This window comes from Dermacentor andersoni, chromosome 6 (genome assembly GCF_023375885.2).
Source record: "Dermacentor andersoni chromosome 6, qqDerAnde1_hic_scaffold, whole genome shotgun sequence".
NCBI lineage: Eukaryota > Metazoa > Arthropoda > Arachnida > Ixodida > Ixodidae > Dermacentor > Dermacentor andersoni.
This window is the reverse complement of record NC_092819.1, coordinates 174,858,899-174,883,258: the sequence shown is the minus strand read 5'-3', so window position 1 is coordinate 174,883,258 and position 24,360 is coordinate 174,858,899. Positions and strand designations below refer to the sequence as shown.

The 24,360-nt window shown below is 49.7% G+C and overlaps 1 protein-coding gene across 3 annotated transcripts in view; it reads right to left on the bottom strand.

Moving 5' to 3' along the window:
• Mitf (transcription factor Mitf) overlaps positions 1–24,360 on the bottom strand; it is a 325,695-nt gene that overhangs the window by 158,569 nt on the left and 142,766 nt on the right. The gene's annotated exons all lie outside the window — the stretch shown is intronic.

Sequence of the window (24,360 nt, the reverse complement as noted above, 5' to 3'; positions counted from 1 at the left end):
TTAAACAAGGAAATCGAGATATATGCAAATAGGTTAACCCAGCAGAAGTGGGAAGCCACGTGCGACTTGATGGAAAGGCAGATAGGAATGTCCAAGACCTGGAACATTCTCAGATGCTTCTTGGACCCCGGAAGTACAAAAACCATACAAAGACAATCTACAGAAGGTTATACTGTAGGCGTTGGAGGAAATCCCACCGCTGGCGCCAGTTGTAGGAGTTGAGGACGGACTTCGAGATGAAAACACTTGGGAGGTTTATTTACATTATTTACAGTGAGGGTCAACGAACAGTCTTAGAGTCATTACGGGCCGGCAGCAACTCGGACGCTGCGGCCCGTCGCAAGAAGTTCGAGAGAGACGAACCAAGGAATGCTCTACGAGTCCTCTAGAATGCTCTTCTGCTGCTCCCGGTCTGCTTCTTTTAAGCCCTTCGGTGTCTATCAGACACGTCACGTTCGGCCAATGGGAGAGCCCGCTCAGGTGACGCCATTCTCGGCCAATCGGCGAGCCCGCCCGGGTGTCGTCACCCTCGGCCAATGGTAGGCGCCTGTGCGATGGAGTCACACCCGGTGAAGGGAGTCGCCGCTTGGTCCCCCTGCGGTCTTGCCTTGCTGACTTACAACTCGCCGTCACAATAGCCAGGTGGGGGCAACGGCGGACCAAGACGGGCAGAATTTCACGGAGACACATGGTGCGATTATGGGTGCGATCGGTTGTACTACCATTCGCATCGGCAGCCGCACTCAACAGGTTTTCAACCAAATCCGCCGCACGCGGCGCCGAATCGCACGCCCCGCATGCGACCAACTCGCTGAATATTGTCGTGCGACTGCCGCATCGGTCGGGCGGCCGCAGCCAATGACAGCGCCGGTAGCGCGAACGTCATGGCCACGTCGTAGACCAGACGGGGCGGAGTCGGCGAGCGAGCGCCTCGCCGCTCCGATCATGTCCGTTTTTTGTTTTTTTTTTCTCCCTGGTCGAAACGAAGGCCTCTTTCGCCGGTGACGGCGGCACATAAATAAGCTGCAATTTGTTTCTGACACGAAATAACTGATAGAATAAAGTGGCCTCGAAAGAGTGCATGTTATAAAACGTTGTGCGATATAGTAAATAGTTGGCGTGATTTGTGATCGGACGCGGTCAGCGCAGATGCGCCAGCAATCGTCTATACGAAGCGGCTCGCCTGACTGGCGTGTTTACTCATCGCTACTAACGGCACCGAGAAAACTAACCGTATTTTCACTTAAGAGAAACATAAATGTTCAGGCATTGATTGTGCTGATGAATTTAGGCGCTTTATTACGAGCTGCGGACGCATCGGCATGGGCCCTCGTCCTCGGATAGACGGCCGGCGAGCTAGGCCTATACAGTCTCCCAACGATCGCAAGCTCGCCTGGCATGCTCGTTCGCTTCCGTCGGCGCCAATGAAATCAAATGTGCTGCAAATTAAGCGTATGATAACTGTGTACATGTTGTGCCGACTAACATAGACGCTTCGTTATACGAGCCGCAAGCGATCGTGTCACAAGCGCCACCGGTGTCGGATTCGATGCAAAGGAGCCGTTACTGCTAACGCGGCCTTGCGGAAACACGTCTACAGTGCTTGCATAGGTGTGTTTATATTGTCATCGTTTGTTTCGAACAAGAGGGCTGTGCAAATACGTTTGCTTTCACTTTCTGTTCGAAGTTAGGCAGCATTCCGAGCTTCCACGCCGGGGCGCCGGTTCTGGGCGGAGCTACCCGCAGCTCGGTCATTCGTACCATGTGTCTCCCGCTTACTTCTCCCTGCGGTCTTGCCTCGCTGGCTTGCAACTGCCCTCTTCAAAGGCGGACGGGGGCCACGCTGCTAGGTTGTCACGGCGCATTACAGCCGTCTTGCTTCTGCATTCCTTACTTAGCTGTGGTGCGATTCGATGTGGTCTGGGGAACTCGAAGTAGGCTCAGGAAACGGCCCCATATCTAACAATACACAGCTACAACGGTACAGAAGAAGAGCTCTTTCGAGAGCTCCAAAAGATGTACGTTGGAGATGCGGATAGAGAACTACTTCCGGATTACCTAGGTAACGAGAATCCTGATCTTGATACCCCTATTACGGAGGCAGAAGTCAGATATGAACTTACCAGGCTCAACTCGAAATCTGCACCAGGACCTGATGGGATAAGCAACAAAACACTCAGGAACCTCGACGATGTATGCATCCGAGCTCTCACGGACTACATGAATAACTGCTGGGCGCAAGGCAGCATTCCAAGTCAATGGAAATCAGCCCAAATCATTTTTATACCAAAGCCTGGAAAGAAACCATAACTGACGAACTTAAGGCCCATATCACTGACATCCTGCGTCGGTAAACTCATGGAACATGTGGTTCTCACACGTCTCACGAGATACATGGATGATGGAGGACTTTACCCACATACCATGGTTGGATTTCGACCAAAGTTATCGATGCAGGATATTATGCTCAAACTAAAACATCAGATCATAGATGTGGGTGAGAAAAGTCTAGACACTAAGGCAATACTAGGTCTCGATCTAACTAAGGCCTTTGACACCGTCACGCACAAGGCCATACTACAAGAGCTCCAAAAGCTGGATGTAGGACGTAAAACATACGCGTACATCAAAGACTTCTTGACAGATCGTACCGCAATGATTTCAATTGGAGAATCCAAATCGGACGCGCTCAAGCTAGGTAATAGGGGTACGCCGCAGGGTTCAGTCCTATCTCCCTTTCTATTCAACGTGGCAATGATCGGTCTTCCTGCGAGACTCGAAAAGATAGAAGGACTCGGACACAGCCTCTACGCGGACGACATCACCCTTTGGGTGGCGGGTGGAAGCGATGGGCATGTGGAAGAGATCCTTCAAACAGCAGTAAACACGGTGGAAGACTACATCAAAGACAAGGGACTGAGATGCTCTTCGCAAAAATCAGAACTTCTGCTCTATAGGCCCACATGCCGGGGTCGAAAAAGCATTAGGGAAAGGCCGGGCATTGTGGTCACAGTAGAAGGCACCACGATACCGATAGTGGAGAGCCTGAGAATGCTGGGACTCCGCATATCCGAAAACAGCCATAACGGAGAAACCATTAGACTACTCGACAATAGTGTTCAACAAACCATCAGACTAATAAAGCGGATATCCAACAGGCACTATGGCATGAAAGAGCACAATCTCATCCGATTCAAAGAAACATTCGTAATCAGTCGTATTGTATATGTGGTTCCTTACCTCAAGCTCTACGCTGCGGAGAAAGCCAAGATAGACTGCATTATTAGAAGGGCGTATAAGCAAGCCTTGGGACTTCCGGCAAATACGTCAAACGAGAAATTCTTGGCGCTCGGCGTGCACAACACATTAGACGAACTTATTGATTCCCAGAGAGTAGCGCAGTATGAAAGGCTTACACAGAGTTTGACGGGGAGACACATCTTAGATGACATCGGAATAACCTACGAAGCACGGCACGGAGTGCGGAGAGACATCCCAAGGAAAATAAGGGAACATCTATCAATACCCCCAATCCCCAGAAACATGCACCCGGAGTTTCACCATCGAAGAAAGGCACTAGCGATCGAGAGCTCTCCACAAAAGATTCCGTAGTGCCAGGGACGTGGTCTATGTGGACGCGGCGGAGTACGCTAATGGACAGAGTATGTCGATAGTTGCTACGAGTCTAGAGGGTGACTGCAGAGTTAGTGGGACGGTAAAAACATGGAAGGCAGAGGTGGCGGAGGAAGCTGCCTTAGCACTGGCAATAGCCTCCACGGGAGCTAACATCGTAGTAAGCGACTGCAAGACAGCCGTCAAGAACTATGCAAAAGGAAGAATCTCGCCGGAAGCACTGACAATTTTAAACAACTTTCGTGAAGATCGCGACATTCACATTATATGGGCACCCGCACACTCCTCCCTTCCCGGGAACGAAATAGCGCACAACCTGGCTCGAGAACTGACAGGCCGAGCAGGTGACACGCAACAAATACTGGGAACGGAGAGAGACCGGATGACCAGCTTTAAAGAGATCACCAAACGCTATAAATTGGGAAGGGCCCGTTTCCCCCCGTCACACTCCTCGTTATATAGACGGCAAGCGACGGCATGGCGTCTCTTACAAACAGATACATATCCGAACCCGGTGGCCTACCACCGCTACTACCCGGACCTTTACACGGATAGATGTAGATTCTGTGAAGAAAGGGCGGACCTACAACATATGGTTTGGGCTTGTCCTCGTACACCCATACAGAATAAAATAATTAAGACCAGAGAGCAGTGGTAGACCGCGTTGCTCAGCTGTGGACCGGAAGACCAACTCAAGGCAATCCAGCAGGCCGAAGATGCCGCCAGGGCCCAAGGGCTCGAGGCCGTCATTTAGGTAGAGGTCTAGGTCTCAAATCTGCTGTGCACAAATAAAGTTTATTCCTCCTCCTCCTCCTAATTCAGTGGCCAGTGTGCTATTATTTTGAGAATGTGCAGTCACACATTTAGTATGGCCATTCTTACAAAACAGAGCTTCAACACGGTGCCATTTGTATTGCTGTAGATTCACTTCAGCAAAAGCTAGATTTGTTTGAAACTTCAAATGCGTTTATTTCAGTTCGATGTTTTTGCGCACTGTGCTCCGCCTTACAGGTGTTTTTTCTGGGTTGTTTTTGGCAAAAAATAACAAGGGTGGTATCATTTTATTCGTATTGAAATGATCTTGGAAGGTGATGCTATTTTTATTACTCTTGCACCGCCATGAAAATTACATTCAGGTATAGTAATCGCTGCTAATTAGAAAAGGAATATTCATAATAAATGCAAGATTATTTTCTTGTCCGCTAAATGCTTCCGAATGAATAAAAATAGCATCACCCCCTACAGTAGGTCTTTAGCAATGGTGAAATGCATTTAGTTTTTGGTTTAGCAAGACGGAATCATCAAAAAACCCCGTAGCGAGTTTGAAATTAATTTGACTTCAGACCTTAATATTTTTTGAACTGCTACAGCTATCAAAAATCTAATTACAGATCTGAAATCAGCACAAAAAATTATCCCACACAGTGGAGTTTATTAAAGATTCACCTAAAAATAAGAAAAAAAAAATTCAGGACCCCCCGCGCCGACGGAAGCGAACGAGCATGCCAGACGAGCTCGCCGGCCGTCTACCCGGGGCCGAGAGCGCCTGCGATGAGTCCGCAGCTCGTAATGAGGCGCCTAAATTCGTCAGCACAATCAATGCCTGACCATTTATGTTGCTCTTAAGTCAAAAAACGGTTAGTTTTCACGGTACCGTTAGCAGCGATGAGTAAACACGCCGGTCAGGCGAGCCGCTTCGTATAGACGATTGCTGGCGCGTCTGCGCTGACCGCGTCCGAGTAGAAATCACGCCAACGATTTACTATTTCGCGCAACGTTTTATAACACGCACTCTTTCGAGGTCACTTTTTTCTATAAGTTATTTCGTGTCAGAAACAAATTGTAGCCGGTTTATGTGCCGCCGTCAGCGGCCAAAGAGGTCCGCGTTTGGACCAGCGAGAAAAAAAAGTTCATATTCTATGGGAGAAATGTTAGGGGCTATATGTGCTTAGTCTCAATTACAATCGCTGCAAACAATTACGGAACTATTTTCCTCCTATATGTATGGGTTACACAACGCGCCTGCAGTGTACTCGCTGAACTAAACGAGATAACTTGTTTATATTACACGGAACTAGGGGCAAGTTATGGGTAATGTACGTGCAGGCAACATTAATGTGTGCGTGGTTTAATTACGGCGCAGAATTTAGCTCACGCTACGCTGGGAAACCTACAATAGCCGCTGAGATCAAGTTTGGTGGAATAAAAAATCTGCTGATCCCACACTGTGGGAATCAACGCAAGCGAAGCTTTCTGTGCCGTTTCCTTTGATTGACGATAATTAGCAGTGATGTTGACGCCGTATGCTTAATTTCTTCAACGTTCAATCCAACACGGGAGCGGTGTGTTGTTGGTAAACGTTACTTTGCGCGCACCACTGCTGCTGCTTTGCGTAGTAAACAGAACACACAGGGAGACGTGTTTGCTTGAGGCGTTGTGCGGCATGGTTCATAAGCTCAGAGCATTGAGCATATTCATTGCCTCACATGGCACATCGCATAGTGGCAGAAGTACGTAATAAACTAATTGAATTATGGGGCTCTGCCTGCAAAGACCACAATCGGATCATGAGCCATGCCGTAGTGGCGGACTCCGGGTTATTTTTGACACCGTGGCATTCTCTGGCGTGTCCCTGTCATGGTGCGGCATTATTCGATTCGCCGAAGCACCGATCAACGGACGCCAAAAGGTCGTGGAGAACGGCGAGCAAGACGGGCATTGGGGGCGAGCTCCACCACTGTAAGGGGCTTTGCACCACTGGAAAAGCTGGCGCCACCGTCGGCATGACGTGGCATTAAGGATCACGTGGACACAGTGGCCGCGTCGGCTGCTTCGGAAGCGCCGAAGCGAGCTGAAAACGAAAGTTTAAAGTCTCACCTGCGCTGCGGTTCTGATTAAGTGGTGAGGCTTTCCCGCCTTGGGTGTCTGCTTGACAACATTTGAAAGCACTATAATAGGGTAGTGGCTGCCTTTGGAGGCATGCAGCATGGTAGGCTACTGTTCGGTGCCGCAGTGCCGCACGTACGCAACGGAGCCACGTGTCAGCCTTATTCACACGTAGCCGCAGGACAAGACGCTGCGTGAAGTTTGGGTCGCAAAACTTAGAAGCGGCAAACAGCCATCGGCTACAAGTCGGGTATGCAAAAAGCACAGACGCGAGGAGGATATTTCTGCTACGGCGCCGGGACTGCGCGATGTTCGGTGAGCAGCAGAAAACGCGCAATGAAACGTTCGCCCGCTGCCCGGCTAATGTCAAGACGGTTTGGTCTGTGAACCTGTTGATGCTAGATACTGGAAAGTTCACTGGAATGGAAAGGGAGCGGTAACACGCACATTAAATAAGAATTAATGCACTGGATTACAAAAAGAGAAGCAGAGGGAATTTGCACGCTGAGAAGACCGATAAACACACAGGGCGACGCAACTTGAGAAATAATATTGACACGTGTACTTGCCTATCTTTATCAGGCGACCACGTTTCACCGCCTAACAAATGTCGCACAGCGCAGGACGCGCCTGCATGTATCGGAAGATTCTGGAATGTTATCTATGATTCCATCCGCTGTCTGCGACCGAACGTTGTGTAATCTGATTGCATGTGTGCGCGACGCGAATAATGTAGAACTTTGCGGAAGGCACGCGGGTCCCAGCGATTACTCTGGAACATTCGACGACTGATGTATAAAAGCCGACGCGCTTGACCCGCTGATCAGATTTTGACGATCGCCGACTGTGTTCGCCGTTGTCACCGTTCTTTAAGTGTAGCCTGTTTTTGTGGGCACAAGTCACGGATTAAGGAACATTTAGGAGTGGAAACTCCGTAGTTTGTGGCGACCAGAAAAGGTCACAAGCCCGCGGAGCCGCTATCGTTCTGGCGGCCTGGAAAAAAATTACCGCCGTTGAGAGCGCGCCGCAGCCGCCTGCCCGGGCGCTGCATTTTTTTTTTTTCGCTGCGGCTTCTCCGACGCGCCGCATGCCGCCGCCACTGTATACGGCCCCGTCGGCGCATACAACAATTGTGACCTTATCTGGTCGGCCGCGCTCGCTCGCGCTGACGGGAGTTTCACCTCCTATACGTCCGTGGCGCAGGTTCGCCCAATAAAAGTTAGTTTCGTCTTTCACAGTATTGATATACTGTGTTCTTCATACGTCACTCCACGTGCCAATATTGAAACGTCCAAGCTGAAAAAAAAAAAAAAAAGATTGAATCGTCGCGACGGCACATCACAGTCGCCGTAGGCGTCGAAGTCTATGACGAAATTATGTTTGAACAGCTCTGATAGCGTCCACGCAACAATATTTGCTTGTGTACAGTCAAATGCCCATATTCTGCGCCCTAAAGCTCACGGCACGGTGCGAAAACGCGCTCACAGCGAAAGCAAAACATTGTGCGCGGACATGCATGCAGACGCGCAGTCGGTCGCTGCGAACCCGTGCGATCGCTGCATTGAGGCTTCAACCTGTTATGATCCATTCGGTTATACAGACAGCCCACTATAAGAACATATTTCACATAGTTTGCTCCCAGCGTTTGCCTACTTTTCACGCAAGAAGCTGGCTCGGGAGACTTCATCGCGGCGACCACGCGCAGTGGCGTTCACTGTACGTATTCGGTAAACAGATAGCGTCTGCAAACGATTCTGTGCTTTCAGTTTGCCCAAGATTATCATTTCGACAGTAAAAAAGCTTGCCTCGTTTTGAGAGTACGTACAGAAATGTCCAGGAGGGCTGCCACGTGGTGTTTTTACTGAGTGCCGTAAGCGAAACCTATGAGGAGTGCGCCGCGTGATCCCTCATACTACGCCAGGGCGGCGCTTCCGACAGATGGCGACTCCGTAAATCCTCGTTGTGGCAGTTCAGTGTTTCTTGCTTTCCTTTTTTCTTTTTTAACCTAGGAAGGACATTGGGCAGTATAATAGAAAGAGCTTGGTGGCGCAACCCACCGCCCCGTTCCAAAGGGGACGCTCATAAAATCCATCCATCTAGCCCTCAATTGCCAGCCAATCGGGCAAGCGGCCGAAAGAAGTCGAAGGCAGATTTAAAGGTGTTTTTTTTTTTTTTTCTTTTTTGGTCGTCGGCGCGACCGTGACGACCCGACAGCTTTTCGTAGGAAGCCCTGTGAATTCTCTGCACCGCGCGTCCATTAATGAGCCTACTACGAAGGCGGGGGTGCGAATACTCCGAAATATGTGGTGTGTCTGTGCAATCCAGTGTCCACGAATGGACGGTAACATGATCTTGGCTTCTAGCGCGAAGTGAACACGGACACAGAAAGGAGCAGACAGGACGAGCGCTCGTCCTGTCTGCTCCTTTCTGTGTCCGTGTTCACTTCGCGCTAGAAGCCAAGATCATGTTACCGTACCAACTCGCCCAACTGTCTATCCTTTTGCACGAATGGACGGTTGGATGGATGGATGGATGGATGTTATGAGCATCCACTTTGGAACAGAGCGGTGGGTGCGCAACCAAGCTCTTGCTATTATAGGTTATAGGTTTATATAGGTGAACGGCGGATGGATGGATGGAAGGTAGAAGCGTCCCCTTCGAAACGGGGTGATGGCAGTTGCCACCATGCTCACTTTTTTTTTTTAACTGCGTCATAAGTTATTAAAATTCGCCATTTTCTTTAAATACTTTTTCCTACACATTTAACCGTATGTCACCTCTCCGCTTTTGAGCCACCAATCCTGTAATCGCTTTTTGCTAATTTCCACCGCATATTTATTTACATGACTATTGTGATCTCTGAACCCTAGGGCCTCAGGAAGCGTGACTGTGCCCGCATCGACACCTGAATGGATACCATCACATTTTAGTATGAGGTGTTCTATTGTTTCTACAGATTTACCATACACAGTACCCACTGACCTTTGGTTCCCGTCGAGTCCTATGGTTCCCGTCGAGGCTAGAGTCACTGGAAAAAATTTCAGAGTACCGCATTCGTTTTCCCCGTGCCGCCGACACGTTCATCGGCCCAACCGTACCATGTGACCTCTGGGGTGCCATATACCTTCCAAGCGCCGGGCGGGCCGGCTGAGTTAGAGCGCAGGCAGCGCAGGTTCCCAACGTTTTTTTTTTTTTTGTGTGTGTGTGTGTGTGTGTGTGTGTTCCGATTGTCGCGCTCGCATTTGACTACAAGAAAATCATGCCTGGCTGCTGCGCCTTCGGATGCAGCAACTGCACTGAGTCTGGAAAGACTTTTTTCTCGATTCCGACCGGGAAAAATGACCGTGAGCGTCATTCTGCGTGGTTACACAGAATCGGCCGGGAGAACTGCAAGCCTACAGAAAACGCCCGCGTGTGCGAGATATAAGTACACCTTGCTTGTGCTTTTCGGCACTTTTAGAAGATATTTAGGCGAAGTGCACGCGGTGTTAGCGATGCTACGAAAATAGGAGTTCATTGCAGGGATCGTTCGCGTCTTGCACGCTTGACGCGGGTACAAGTGTACGCGTTTGTTGCTCAACACACGTGGTTATTCCGTGCTCGTGGCACGCGAAGGCACACTTGTCGCGCGAGAATTCCGCGTCCTCACGTGCACCAGGTACTCGCATGATTTCTCCGCGCACGCGAGCGCGCTCTCGCCTCGAGTCACTCGACCCATATGGTACTTGTTTTTCGCAGATCGTGACGATCGCAGTCAATAAAAACATGGTCAATACGAGGCCCATGATACTTCCTTTTTTCCACTTATCCTTTGCTCATTTATACATACGCCTATCGAGCTTGAAACCAATGGCCAGGTGATATTCACAACACATGCTTCAAATTTTGAGCTTGTAAGCCGAGCACATGCAATGAACTGAAGTCAGCATACATATTATGTTTTATGTGGAAATGCTACGGTGCATACCCAAATAATGTTGTGCTTGATGCATAACAAGAAATACAAAACAACAGAACACCCAGTAGCTTTAGTTTCACTCTGTCACTATGCATGTTACATAAGCCGCTCTAAAAGCACAAGAATTTCATACATCGCCTATGTAACTTAGAAAAAAAAGTGCTGCGTCACCAGCGGGCGTTCCTGCTTTTTTTTTTACACAGGCAGCAAATCTTGGCATTCTAAGAAAACAGTCATAAATAAGTTGAGAAGCGTAGCCGCTCATAAACGCACTAGACAGCCGCCTTCATAAATCGCAATGTAGCAAACTCTCGGTCATTATCAGTGTACAGAAGTACATATACGTTGCTGTAATCACGCAAATGGCTCATATTGGCCTTCCACAAGATTTAGTGCGCAAAATGGTCATCGAAGTTGGTTTTTACGCCTGCTGTGCACAGATCGTCTTACGATCACGGCCAAACTCCGGTGCGCACGCGGCAGTCGCAGTGTGTCGTGCGTATACGGCGGACAAAGTCGCCCTGCAGAATCGAGGACGCGCGGTATCCGTTTACAAACTAAATTAGATGTATCCGATTTAGCTTGTGAAATTATACAATGAACGTACGTGCCTGTGACACTGTCACGTGTTAGTTTCGTCCTGCTTGGAAACATTCAATAGAAGCCGATGGCGGTCCACGATGTTCATGCCCAAAAGCACAAGCTTCCCTCATTCCCGCTCGAAGTGACGAAATGTTTCCTTCGTAGCTCGCTCCGCGGAAGGAAAAAAAAAAAACGCGTGCATAAGCTCCCGATAGCGGCGGTAAGCTGCTGCCCACAATCGTAGCACAGTTCCAGCAGTAAACACGATCAGCGTGCAAAACAACCACCGGCTGCATTAATTCGCACAACATGGCATTTTATTTTCGTTCTTAGCAACCATTATCTCCGGGCACAAAGTATTTCTACTTCAGTAAACACTCAACCCGATGTGTCACCGAATATCAAGCTCTTCCAACACGGCGGCCTTCGCGCGACGCAGTCGGCTTGGAAGGTATATGGCGGTGGCCGCTCGGTGTTGCCAGTCAAATCCCGACCTTTGCGGTACTCTGAAATTTTTTCCAGTGGCTCTAGTCGAGGCAAAATAGTAGCGCCATCTGGCGCACAACAGGCAAAGCTGCAACGCTCTACGTGCGAGAGTATGCGGCTAGAGAGCGAGTTTCGTTTCTCGGCTGTTGCCTGGCCTCTGTAGCGGCAACCGCGTATGTACACTGCGGCAAAAATTGAAGACGCCGTCACTCCGTTCCAGTTTTCGTACCTGACATGGACCTCCGACTTCTCGAAGCGTACCATTCAAACTTATTGCGTGTGGCAGTATCTGCTTTCTATAACTACCACTATTCGCCAGGCTCATCGAGGCTCGGCATTGAAGGAAGATTACGTTAAAATAGATATATATTCAGAGGCTGCTGCTGCTGCCAGCACGGGGCTGATGCGAGCGACATGCACTCCAACGAAGAGCGGAATAGACGAGAAGCTTACGGTAGTTCTCGTTTATTACATAACGAGGGTCTCGAATCCGGCAACATTAATGGCTTCAGGTAACATGTGTGGGTTTAGTGACCGATTACTTTTTATCGTTTATTTTTTTATTAAGGACAAGTAATTTCCCCTATGTTGGCCTTGGTGTCAGTGTTTATTGGCTTCTTATGATATTTTAATCTTTGTGTCATTGTCATTTGATCAATTTTTTGTTCTTTCTCCCGACTGACTCCTTCGCTGTGTTCGCTTGAGTACAGAACGACCAACCGGCTTGCATACCCCGTTGACGACTTCGCGCCGACGGCGAACGGGTGACAAGCCGTGACAGTCCCTAAATCTAAGTGCACGAGCGTTTTTTATTTCGTCCCCGTCGAAATTCGGCTGCCGCGGTCCAGATCAAACCCGCAACCTCGATCAATGCCATAGCCGTAAAGCTACCGTGGCAGGCAGTAACCGCTTCCGTAGTGTCACCTAGACCCTACGGTGTGCTTTAATGTGGCTCTGCTTCTGCATGCCCCGCGTAAGTTGTCCGCTTGACACATGCATGGTGTTTAGTTTTCAGAAATATCAAACACACCGTACCGTACCTTGAACTTAAATTTATCCCGTTTGCCCGCAAACGCAGTGGTGTTAATAGAAGTAGCGTTTCCTTGCTTTTTCACGTCACCCCCCCCCCCCCCCTCTTGTACGGGAACTGCGAACGAAGAGTGGCAAGACAGTTATTCACTCGTTTCGCGACTGCATCGGTTCTACCCATTCTCTGCCTCCTCTGCCCCCTTCTCCCTAGCATTGTGTTCCCACTGGACTCGCACGTAAGTAGAACGGTAAGGGCTTGCGGTGGCACATAGATAATTACCGCTGTCAAGAGGCTAACGTGGTAACGCCCAGCGAGCTCTGGAGGGCATTGTGCACATTCGACGCGGTGCACTCCAGACGGGTTTCTTGTGTCGCCTTTACTCTCTGCCGCACTCCTGTCACGTATAGACGCTGTGAACTACTCGGCGGCAGAAGCTCCAGCAGCAGTGGGAAAATCGAAGGAATAGGAAAAGAAAGCTGCCCTTTAAAAGCGGGGGAGTGGGACATTATGACCCATGTGCATGCGAAGTTAAAAATGCGTGGGTGAAGTACGACGTTTGCTGCCAATTCCTGAAGAAAATGCTCGAAAGAGCAGGCAACGGTTTTGTCAGATGCGGGCAACGTGTGAAAGGGTACGTTTTGTAATTACAGGAAACCGAGTTTTCTAGTGCAACTGCCAGAAACAGCTTCGTTTGGGCTGCGAGGGCGCAAAAAGCGCGCCATCCACGTTGCACACACGCAGGGCAGCATCGTTCCCACAAGTGAATCGAAAAGCCTCGGCCAACGAAACACGCCGCTCATCGGAGACATAGGACATCGGTGTGCATAGGAAGAACCCGTTCACGCCGGCGACACGCACAGCTGCGAGCGAAAGGAGGGCAGCAGCCAACGGGAGCAGCGGAAATTCCCACACGGGTCGCGCATTATTGCTCGCAGTTTCGGATTCAAAGGGGCGCGTCGGTCAAACAGGTGAACTACGCGCGCATAAGAACGCTGCTCGCGCGGGAAACAAGCGGACTTATTCAAAGCCAGGGCGACGCGTCTAACGCGACCTTAAACGACAAAACAGCCACCACTCATAAGCTCGTTAGTATCCGGATGTAAATTAGAACCTCACTGCCCGAGGTCTTAAAGGGGAAAGGTTCTGTAAAAGGGGTCTACCCCAAAAATGCAAGGGAAGAACAAACAGCATCTGCGCGAGTAGGTTAATATGTTCCAGTTTAACATATACTCGTCTTATTCCACAATTTGCGTCATAAAAACCGTACGTTTCCGTTCACTGCAGTTGACCTTCTGCAGAATAAAAATGTTACCAGATTTGCGACTAACAACAATTTCTTGTTACCCATGGTTCATACCAATTACGGCAAAAAAATAGAAGACATCTGTGTTCGCTGCAATTTCTCTTTGGATTGAATTACCATCAACTCTTGAAATGTTTAAAAATTACCTTGACTATAATTTCCTGCGGTAACTCTACTACGATCCTGGCAGTGCATCCGACTTCTGTCTCGCATGTCACTTCTCGTGTTTCATTCATGCTTTTTCATGGCTTTCTTTTATGCCGTGCGTTTTCGTTTGCTTGATTTGAAATGAAATGTGTAATAATGTATTTAATCAGTCGATGTTGTTTGATAATAACGCTCATTTGCTGTGTGTAGATATCACCATCAATGTTAGTATTAACCGAGGGTCCCACTACAGTTCTTTCACTTTGGGACCCTCGTTTGCATATTTGTGATATTCCAATCTTTTGGAACTAATAAACCTGAATCAAACGACATTTCACGGCAACATATTTACTACTTGACGGTTTATTAACACGAACAACGGATCTTCAGGGGGAGAGAACTGCAGCAGAGAGAAAGGCGCGCGTTCTGCACACGCAGCGACGCGATAAACATTCATTCTCGCTCCGCATGCGAGAAGCAGACCATTCATTGCACGTGTCCTCACCCAGGGGACAGCATGCAGCACAAGGATGAGCGCCTGGAAATACAAGCTAATGCGGAGGTGACCATCCCCTTTGAGACGCGGCCTTAACGAATGGCCCGCTTGATATAATCAGGTGTGTTTTACATTTTTTTCATTGTGGCATATTACAGCGAAGCTGTCTATGGCTAGGATACGGAAAAAATATGTGTTCGGGATGCTGACAAAACAAATCATGCGGGCCGAATCTTGTCACAGTGCAGAAAGGGTCAAGGCTCAATGGCACATACCCCTGTGGCCTCGGGGACCACTATCGCGCCCGTGAACAACCCTTGTCACACGTGGGAGCCAAAGAGGTCCCATGGGCACAAGGTTAAAGAAAGATGTCTTCGGAAGAATGTTTTGTGCAACTTTTTCGAAAAGGACTTAAAAAATTCTCGGCGCCAACCGCGTTAGTGCCGCTGCTCGCGCGTTCGTCAGAAAGAAATAATAAGCAAAAAAATAGAAATAAATGAAATAGAGAATAAAAAACAAAGAAAAAAAAAGCCGAAACAAACAACGAAGTTATGATGTTCACAAAAACAATGCGCCGAAGCGATGAACGCTGTTGCCCAAACGCTCGTCTATGACGATGCGTGTAGAAACGTCAGTGTATATGTATCAAGTAGAAAAAAAAAATGAAAACAAATAAAAAGTTGTGTTTGTGCCTATATTCAACCAATATAGCGTAACGACTATATAGAACTTAACATAGCTATCAAGCAATGCATCTTCGGTGGTCTCCCCATATTGGAAAGACCCTGAATATTTTGAGAGCTCAGCGCCCATAACAGAGCGGTACGAAAGGCGGCGATAGCGAAGAGAGCGCGAGGAGGAAAGCGGAGAAGGAGGGTGCAGCGGAACCACGAGGCGGAAACAGCAAGACGGGCTCTGTGGCGACGACCGCTACGAGGTTGCGCCAGGGTGACGCGCGCCACACAAACAGAAACAAAGCACTGCATGAGCGGAGGTCTGTCTGCGGCGGCTGCTGTGAATCGGGCCCACGTGTCAGCCACGCGCTGCCTCTCGCGATCTCCCGATTGGCGAGGCCGTCAAGGTAAATGTACCTGGTACCGAAGCTTCCATTGGAGCCCATACGTTCCAAACATGGCGGTTCATCGGCGGTTCATAGGGCTTAGCGCCATATGTATGTGGAGGGAACACTTCCGGCGGAAGAAAAAATGTGACGCCATATGCGTTAACAGATGTGACGTCATTTTGTTTTCGAAGGCGCGAAATTTGTTTTGTAGGCCTGACTTTAGAGCTATATATTCAAATGCCCCGCCCTTCGACTTGATGGGCGTTTCGAGCTTTCAGGGCGGAAAGCGATGCAGGAAAAGGCCAGCCGTACGGTTGTCGAAATCGCACCCCTGCACAGAACATACTTTCTTTGGAGGCTGACGAAAGCTTTAAGTGTAGAGTGCTGATCCCATCTTCGGATGCCAAGCCCGTCGGCCGGCGCAGTCGCACGAAAACTACACAACTATCTGGCAGTCGTAACTCACTACTTTTGACCGAACAGGTTAAGAAGCGATGGAGTTACCCGCGTCACCAAATTCAGGCAAACTTTGACGAACAAAAAAGCATCACGTGTGAGGGGGGCGTATTTCAACAGGTGAACTTTACGAACGCACCTTTCTGCACATTTCAAGAGCTGCATTGCATTGCGAGTGATAGCGGCGTGAACGCCCTCTGTAAAGATGGGCGCTGAAATGTATTTATAATAGTAAAATTAAATAAACTTGTAACTCGTCACGAATATATAAAATTGACCCCGAATTTTATTTTCGTCGAATGAATCTAACTGTCTCGCCTGAATTTAAAAAAAAAGAGTTTTTTTTTTTTATTTCCCAATGTTTGTTTCCTCCAAACATAGTCGCGCTTCAATCGCTGCTCCCATACCACCCTTGCTGATGCCGGTGACAATTTGTACTGAACCGCTTTTCGGCCGAAGCTTGGCGATCTGTTTGAAGCGACCTTGAGGCAGTTGCGCCACACTTCGCTCCGTTTGCAACGTGCCGCATGAGACGACCCGGCTGGGTCCCACTTCGCATTCCATTAGGATGTGCGGAGTCATCTCCGCATTTTAGCTGCAACATATACATGCGTCGTCTTGTTGCGAATATTTCCTCAGGTATTGTGTTGTCTTTAGGCAACCAGCTCGAGCGTCAAATAGCAAGGCACTGTCCTTTGTGTTATCACACAGATATTCCCTTCTAATCTCTTTCTTCCCATTTTTGTAATCTCCGTGGTTTCTTTGTTTCAATTTTTTGCATCCGATTAACTGTCCCCATTTCCGTTACTTTTTTTTATGACTCCTAGTTGACTACACTTTCAATGACCCTGTACTTGCTTGCCAACTTTCTTGACATCTTCCTCCATTTTGTGCCCTCGCTTTTGAATTAGATACTTGCGCCATTTAACCACCCATTTATTTTGATCCGAGTTCCAGAGTCCTTCAATTTTTCTCAGAACTTCTGACTTCAAACGAGGCCCAACTCACGTCACCCTGCACTATCGTTTGTGTTTTTACCGTAGAGGTTCACTTCCAACCAAGACATACGATTTTAAGCACAGAATGGCATTCGCGAACGCTAGCGCCTGTACCATTATTCCTTTCCAAATTCCCCGCAGCACCTCACATTTCTTGTGGCCCCGTAGTGCTCCGTTTCATAATTGCTGCATTCCGCTTCCCCTTTATTTTCAAATTATCTTTGTGAGTGCTTGGGTAAGTCTTTCTTTCGTTTATGCATACGCCGATGTTGCTTGAATATGGGTATGATTCTCTGTTGAAATGACAGCACACAATTACTAGTGTCCATTAAATATTCCCGATTTCTCTGTGGCCTAGATTTGTCACTGCGTTGGCACAGATATTCGCCAGTGGCTGTAGATATCTTGCACTGTCGGCCAGTCGCACTATGTCGTCCGCATACCTTCTGTGTCCGGGCACCTTCTGTTGCACCATTTGCCCATTACGCATGTGTGATAAATCGAACCCTAATTCACTGTTCTCCATTCGTCTTTCTATGGCCTTAACATAAAGCGTGAACAACAATGGCGACAGAGGACATGCTTGCTTTAAGCTGATAGCTGATTTAAGTCTTAAAGGGTTAACAGCGCACATAAACGGGGACGTGAAGAACAACAAGCCACAGCGCTACACTACAACTGATACTTTATCGGAAGGAACAACATATATAGGCTAAACATAAACAGCCCATGGGAAGACTAACAACGCCAAACACTAAAAAGAAAACGAAAATTAGACTCGTGATATCGCCGTCTACCTTTTACCTAGTACCGTTATCCAGATATTCATAATTTTTTCTGAGTGGCTTCCTGAAAGCGTGCTTACGCAATTATGTTTATCACGATATAGCTTTTATAGGCTTCGACCACTTCACGTGTCAGCTTGTCCTTCTTAATCACTGTACACTCCCCGTAGACCGGTTTACAAGCGCAAGTTGTGCAGTGCACTTCGTTCGCTGCTGCTGCCGCACTTCTTCACGCCAGCGTTTCGACAGCGAGTGTCCGGGGTCATCGAGTGTGATGTGTTCATGTTTGCTTGTGCGCGCGAGACATCATGCTTGTTAATAGTTCGTAAGCGAATGTTTACAAGTTCAAACGGCTGATAGAACTACCCCTACTACGTATAGCTGTCTAATTTGCTATCGCAAACGATTCTTCGCCCTTCGGACGAAACTGACTCTTTTTCAAGTCTGGAACACCCTATGTACGAGCAAGCGCTAACAATGACGGAGTAAACAGTGGAGTCAAGATCAAAAATCGGGTGCGCGTTACTTGAATCAATCGCAGTTAGTCCGGGCGATCTGGTGCGGCGCGAATGGAACGCTCTCCGACGCTTCGCCACATTAACTCAGCGCGACAGCTTGTTCAAGCTTAAATGTCACAGAAATGTTGATAAAGGCTATCCGAAACATGCTCGTGTAGGATTCGAAGACCCGTTAGGTAAAGCGAGTGATAAAAATTTCATGGCTTTTCCGGTTTCTACAGGTTCAAAGGAAGAGGCAAACTTGATAAAGGCAAATGACACCATTGGTCAATCGACGAATCCATGGCAGGGAGTGCGCCCGCATTCGGCGAGCTCGACGTGTCTGCGAGCAGCAGCGAAGGAGCGCACACTCGCGCACATTTGTTATCCGCTGTTTGCAGTGCGCTGGTCGCACGCGTACCTATGCTCTCGTAGTTTTATGCAAAGCCAGCACTCGTCTGCACTTTGTAGATTTTGCCGCGTGAGAGCATAGTCGTGCAAACGAAAGCGATTGCGGCCGAACTCAGCAAACGCACGTGTTCCCGCTATTGCGCAACCCGCGTGGTGCAGAGGAGACAGCACCTTTGGCTGCACGATACATCACGATTGTTTGTAATCGAGTCATTTCGTTGTTATTGCTTCCCTTAAGACCCAGCAGTACCTTTTTACAGCGAAGCTGTGTATGGCTAGCCGATTTATCTGTCTGTCGGTCGCCTGTACGCCGAAAACTCAAGCGCAACCCCATGCGTATGCGCAAACAAAAAAGAAAAAAAGAAGAAGGCGCGCGGTTACCCAACTTCGCTTGATAGCACATGGCCTGTTTACACCGATCCATGTCGTGACGATATATGACCTTGAATTTCCATTGACAAAGCTGGTGTGATGACAGCGGTGACGTCAAAATCACTGTTGCCTACTAGGGGGCATCCAGATTAGATTCAGTGGCAGTCGGGCCAAGCAACATGACGTCATGGATCGGAGTGAAAAGGCCTTGTGCTAGATTATCTAGCTCGTGTTGGATTAGCAGCGCCAGTAGTGACGTCGTTTCTCTCCGTCACAGCCGAACGCGCGCGCAGCACTTTCTCTCCGGCTCCGAAATGGGTACGCCACGCCTCATACCTACTCGTGAGGTGCAGGCAGCTTTCGATCAGCAATGCCGCGAGCAAAACCGGCAACGAGCTCGTCTTCGCAGTGCCGATGCTGCATCCCGGAAACAAGAACAGGCTCTAGGAGCCGAGCGCAAGCAGCAACTGCGTAGTGAGAATCCGGCAGCCTACCAAGTCGCCGTTTAATGAACCGTTGAGATTAAGCCAGTGATAGACACCGTAACGCACAGTTTCAGCTCCGCTGGTAAACCATCTGTAGGGAGGGCTTCGGCAGTGATTTTCAATGTACACGCCAGCGCACTGTTGCGGTATCTCAACTGCTGTCCCAGGCTTTCTGTTGTGTGGTGGCATGACTTTACAGCGAATAGCTTTCTTTGCATGCCCTGACCGGCTTCACGCATCCAACCGAGTGACGGCACACACAAGTGGGGAGGGGGAGGCCCCCCTGGGGCCTCTCCCAGCCACGACCTGGGCTTTAGCGAATGTGCACCCTATTTTATTCAGTAGCGACTCCGAGCTGTTCGAGAAAAGGTAAGGGTAGCCTTCCGGTAGGCACCTTTACAATTGCTAGTATGTATAGCGGGGCGCGGCGTTTTTCGCGGCGGTCGACGTTTCTGCGCAGGCGCGAGTATGAGCGGGGGCGAGAGAGAAAATCTGGGGGCCTTCGCTCTTTGAATATGCGACTGCCTAGGCACTACGGAGGAGGTACCTTATGTTGAATTCCAATGGCGGAGTCGGAGCAAGTTTTTATGCTCGTTTCAGAGCAAGTTTGTTCCAATGGCAGAGTGAGGGTGGGAGTAAGGTGTTCCAATGAGAAAGTCGGAGGGAATTCAGAGCGGGAGTCACTCCGTGGAGCAGAAAAAGATGCTCCGCCAAAATCGGCGGAGTGGACCGGAACTCTGCGTGACGTATTTCCTTTACCACGTTTGTCTGCTGGGAGGCGCCACCGGTCACGACTCGCGAGGAAGCAAAAGCTGCTGCACGCTTGGCGAGATATCCATTCCGCACTTCTAAAAAAACAACAGGTGAACGGCGCTGAAGAGACAAGTGATCGGTGCGGCGGTGCTGGGAGAAACAGCGGAAGGAAATGACAACACGCAAGGTATCCTGGGTAACTCTGTGATAGAACTTCCGCTTCGGCCTTGCTCCGGCGGCGCAGGTTGTGTTCCACTCGCGGATCTGGAGGCGTTGCTCTGCGCCAGAGTCGAGTGCTCGCTCGCGGAGTCCGTCAGCTGCTCCGACTCCGCCATTGGAATTCAACATTAGCGCGTGTTGGACGCGTTTGTCCCCTAGACATGCGGTCCGGTTTGTTTACGCTTCGCCGCACTCTGCCCGCGCGGTGAGGCAGTGGGCACGGACGCCCCATGTGGTGATCGCTGTGTCTGAAGAGGCAAGGTTCTAACTGGTGTTGTATAATTCGCGGTTCGCTTTTTTTGTCGCGACGATATAGATCGCATTTTTTTACAAGCACTGCTCTAGGAAGGCTCATGTAACCGGCAAACAGAGGCCTCAGAAGAGAACCTCAAGTTATAATAAAGAATGCGGCGCAGGATTTCCAGGGCACCAAAGGGGGATGTGGGGATCAAAGCTGGAAGCAGGGCGGCCCGTGGGGTGGGGCCGCGTAGGCTGAAGCGCACCAGGGGGTGTTCGCATAAAAAATTGGCTGTCCGCGACAGCGGACAGCCGATCTTATGCAACCCTGGCACGCGCGTCTCTATAGAAACGCTTGTTCCCATAAAAAATAAATAAATAAAACGTCAGTTGAGCTTTGGTTCCCGTCTGTCTCCCATTCGTAGTGTAGTAACTATATGAATCTAAACCAATTCATCGTCCCCCGGCATTAATCCGTTTCGCTTTGTCGATTACCGTAGCTTCTGCTGCTACCTGCGGTCGGCTGCGATGGTGACGCGTCGCAATGCAAGAAGGCATTCGTGCAAGCAAGCCGTTCTGCACTACGCCAACAACGTTTTCCGCAAGGAGGCGCCCGTGTGTCGACTCGGCGGACAGCCGCCGTCAGCTCATTGGGATCGGCGCACTTGAAATGCAGCCCACAATGCAGCACTTCGCCAGGACAAAATCGTGCGCTTAAACGAGAGCGCCGTTGGCAGTGTTGTAATCGCACCGCTGGCCCGAGTTGATGGGGTCTCGGTGCTGACGCCCGTTATTGCCAATGGGTCGCAAGCCCCAAGGGTAGCGTTGGCCTGGCGGCCTGGGGCACTGGAAGCATCCGAAGGTCCCGGCAAAGCATGATAAGACTGGTAACAGAACAACTTGTTTATTCTAACATAGCAAAAGAGCGGCCGGTCAGGTCGACCGGAGTGGAGAGACGGGAGAGCACGTAACTCAACAGTACAAATCGGAGCCTCTCCTCTGGCGTCCGGGGGCAGCTGCTCTTATACTCCCGGCGTCGCGGTCTAAAAGGGAAGGAGGGAAGGTCACGGGATGAAGGTCACGGGACGGCGCAGCAGGAGCCCACGACGGCGCGAACTGTCGGGCCGAGAGACCTGCTGAACCGAGTGTAGTGACGCATTGCCAACCCTCACCCACACGACGGCGCGAACAGTTGAGCCGAGAGACGTCCAGGCTCCTCATTCGGGGAACTCCGCTCCCCGGCTGCCGCGCTTTGACAAGCGAGGGCACACACACACACACGCACACACGAAGACACGTGGCACTGAAACACGCCTGGACACGCTTGGCGGGTAGGCGTCGCGGCGGCGTCGGACGGGCCAAAATGTCCGCCGCTTTGAACAAAGCCCCGGCGTCCGTTGCATCCGCGCCGGCATTACCGCGCGTTGTAGGCGAAACGTAACAGCAGCCAGACGAGGAGACGCGTTCCTCGCCGAGCGCTTCGCACATGGCGACAACACGCGATTATTGTCGGCAGCTAGACTTCGCCGTAACACTAACGGCACAACGGCCCTATCTGCCGCACGACTGCTGTCGCGCTTTGTTGTTCCCGCGGGTTTCTATAAACGCGCCCGCCGCTCACTTTTTGCAGCACCACCTTTAATGGTTATCTTTAATGGTTCCCTGGCCATTCTGACGTCCGACGGAAGATTCCCAAAGTGCTTTGCACGAAGTTTACGAAGAAAGAAATGCGCCGAGTGGAATTACGGTCCCACACAGTGGCAGCCGGAGGTTGTAGCTCTCAGCCGCTATCCGTCGATGCTACATCACAGAACACTATACTGCTCCCGGAGTAGTGTTCGGTTACACTCACGGCGGCCATGACTGGCAGACGCTACGCTCTGCAGCTTGCCTCTGTAAACCAGTCCCGAGGTGCAAGACAACTATTCGTGTTCTGCAGGCAGCACAAACTCAAGCACTCAGAGTTTGCCTTGGTTTGACCAGATACAAGTCAACAGAGGTAACTATTGCGATTATTCGGGACCATCGATTGCAAACTCCCATTACGGTGGAAGCCCTGAGGATGCACATCAGACATTTTGCACATATGCCCCCCTATAACCACCTTGCAACACTACCTTCAAACAGGCACCAAGCATCATTCTCTAAAACTATCGTCAAGTACAAACTTCCCTCGGGCTTTACCGCTGCATCTAAACCATCGATACCCCCTGGTGTCCTATAAGCCCCACAATACATCTCAGGGTACCAGGAATCGGGAAAAGGTCTGAACTGTCGTCGCCTGTGCTGAAACAACAGTCTCTGCTTCTGCGCGAGAGGTACGCGGACAGCGCACACATTTATACTGATTGTTCCACAAACATCCGGTGTTCGTCCGGTGCTGTGGTTGTCCGAGCAAGAGCTATTGCCATCAGCTTTAGGAATGATCACCCAACGACTTCTGCGGAACTAGCTGCTCTTCGCGCTCCACTTTGTTTCGTCAATCGGGAACCACCTCGACAATGGTCAATCTTCAGTGATTCAAAGGCAGCCCTACAATCTGTGCTATCAGCTCTGCGTCGCGGACCGTTCGAACAGCTCGTATTCGATATTAGATGCCTACTCTATACATCACAAGAGAAAGTAAACCACGTGACGTCTCAGTGGCTGCCAAGTCACTGCGGCGTCATAGGAAACGAAGACGCCGATAATGCCGCTCGGGCACCTCTCGAAGACACACAGGAAGAGGCCATGCCACTTTCACGGTCCGACGCAGCCAGCAGACTTCGAGTACTTGCACAGGAGATCGCGCTCTTTCAATTGTGCACACCAAGCAGTCAGACCAACCGGAGCAATCGTCAATACTACCTGCCCTCTTTGATGCATCTCTGTATGCCAACTGGACACCGCCGAAGAGACGCCACTCTGCTTTATTGCTTATGGCTAGGGGTGGCATTCACGAAATCTTACTCATTTCACATTGAAATGGCCGACAAAGCTCTCTGCAATGCCTGTCTTTGCGAGGAGACGCTTGAACACATTCTGTGCGACTGTCCCGAGTTTAATGTTCAGCACACCTTTACAATAGACCATTGCCAGTTGAAACGATTTTCACACATTCACACAGAAGCGTCATTCGAAACACGCGCAATTGTTCTCCACTTCCGGTGGCGATTTCTCTACTTCCTTCTTAAATAAAAAGACGTTGATTCGTAAATATTTCAATAAACAATGGTGTTAATTTTCGCTTTTCCTTCTTGTTTGGTTGTTGCCTTGGCTCTCTCCTTTAGTATATCGCTTAATTTCTCAACTCCTTGCGACTCTTGTTTCCAGCTGCAAATTTTGCACGAGAAGTGCTGTACAATTGGCAAGAACCAGACCAAGTGACGGGTGACAGTCATACTGCTTATGGGTTTAAGGCTTATTGCAGGGTTTGATGATGGACGCGCATCGCAACAGCGATGCGCGTGACTGTTGAATAGGTGGTTACAAGTGAACACATCGCGAGTTAATCGCGCGCGCACCGAATTGGCGAGGAAACTGGCCTTCACACTCCAGGAGATGCCGATAACTACCGGCATCCA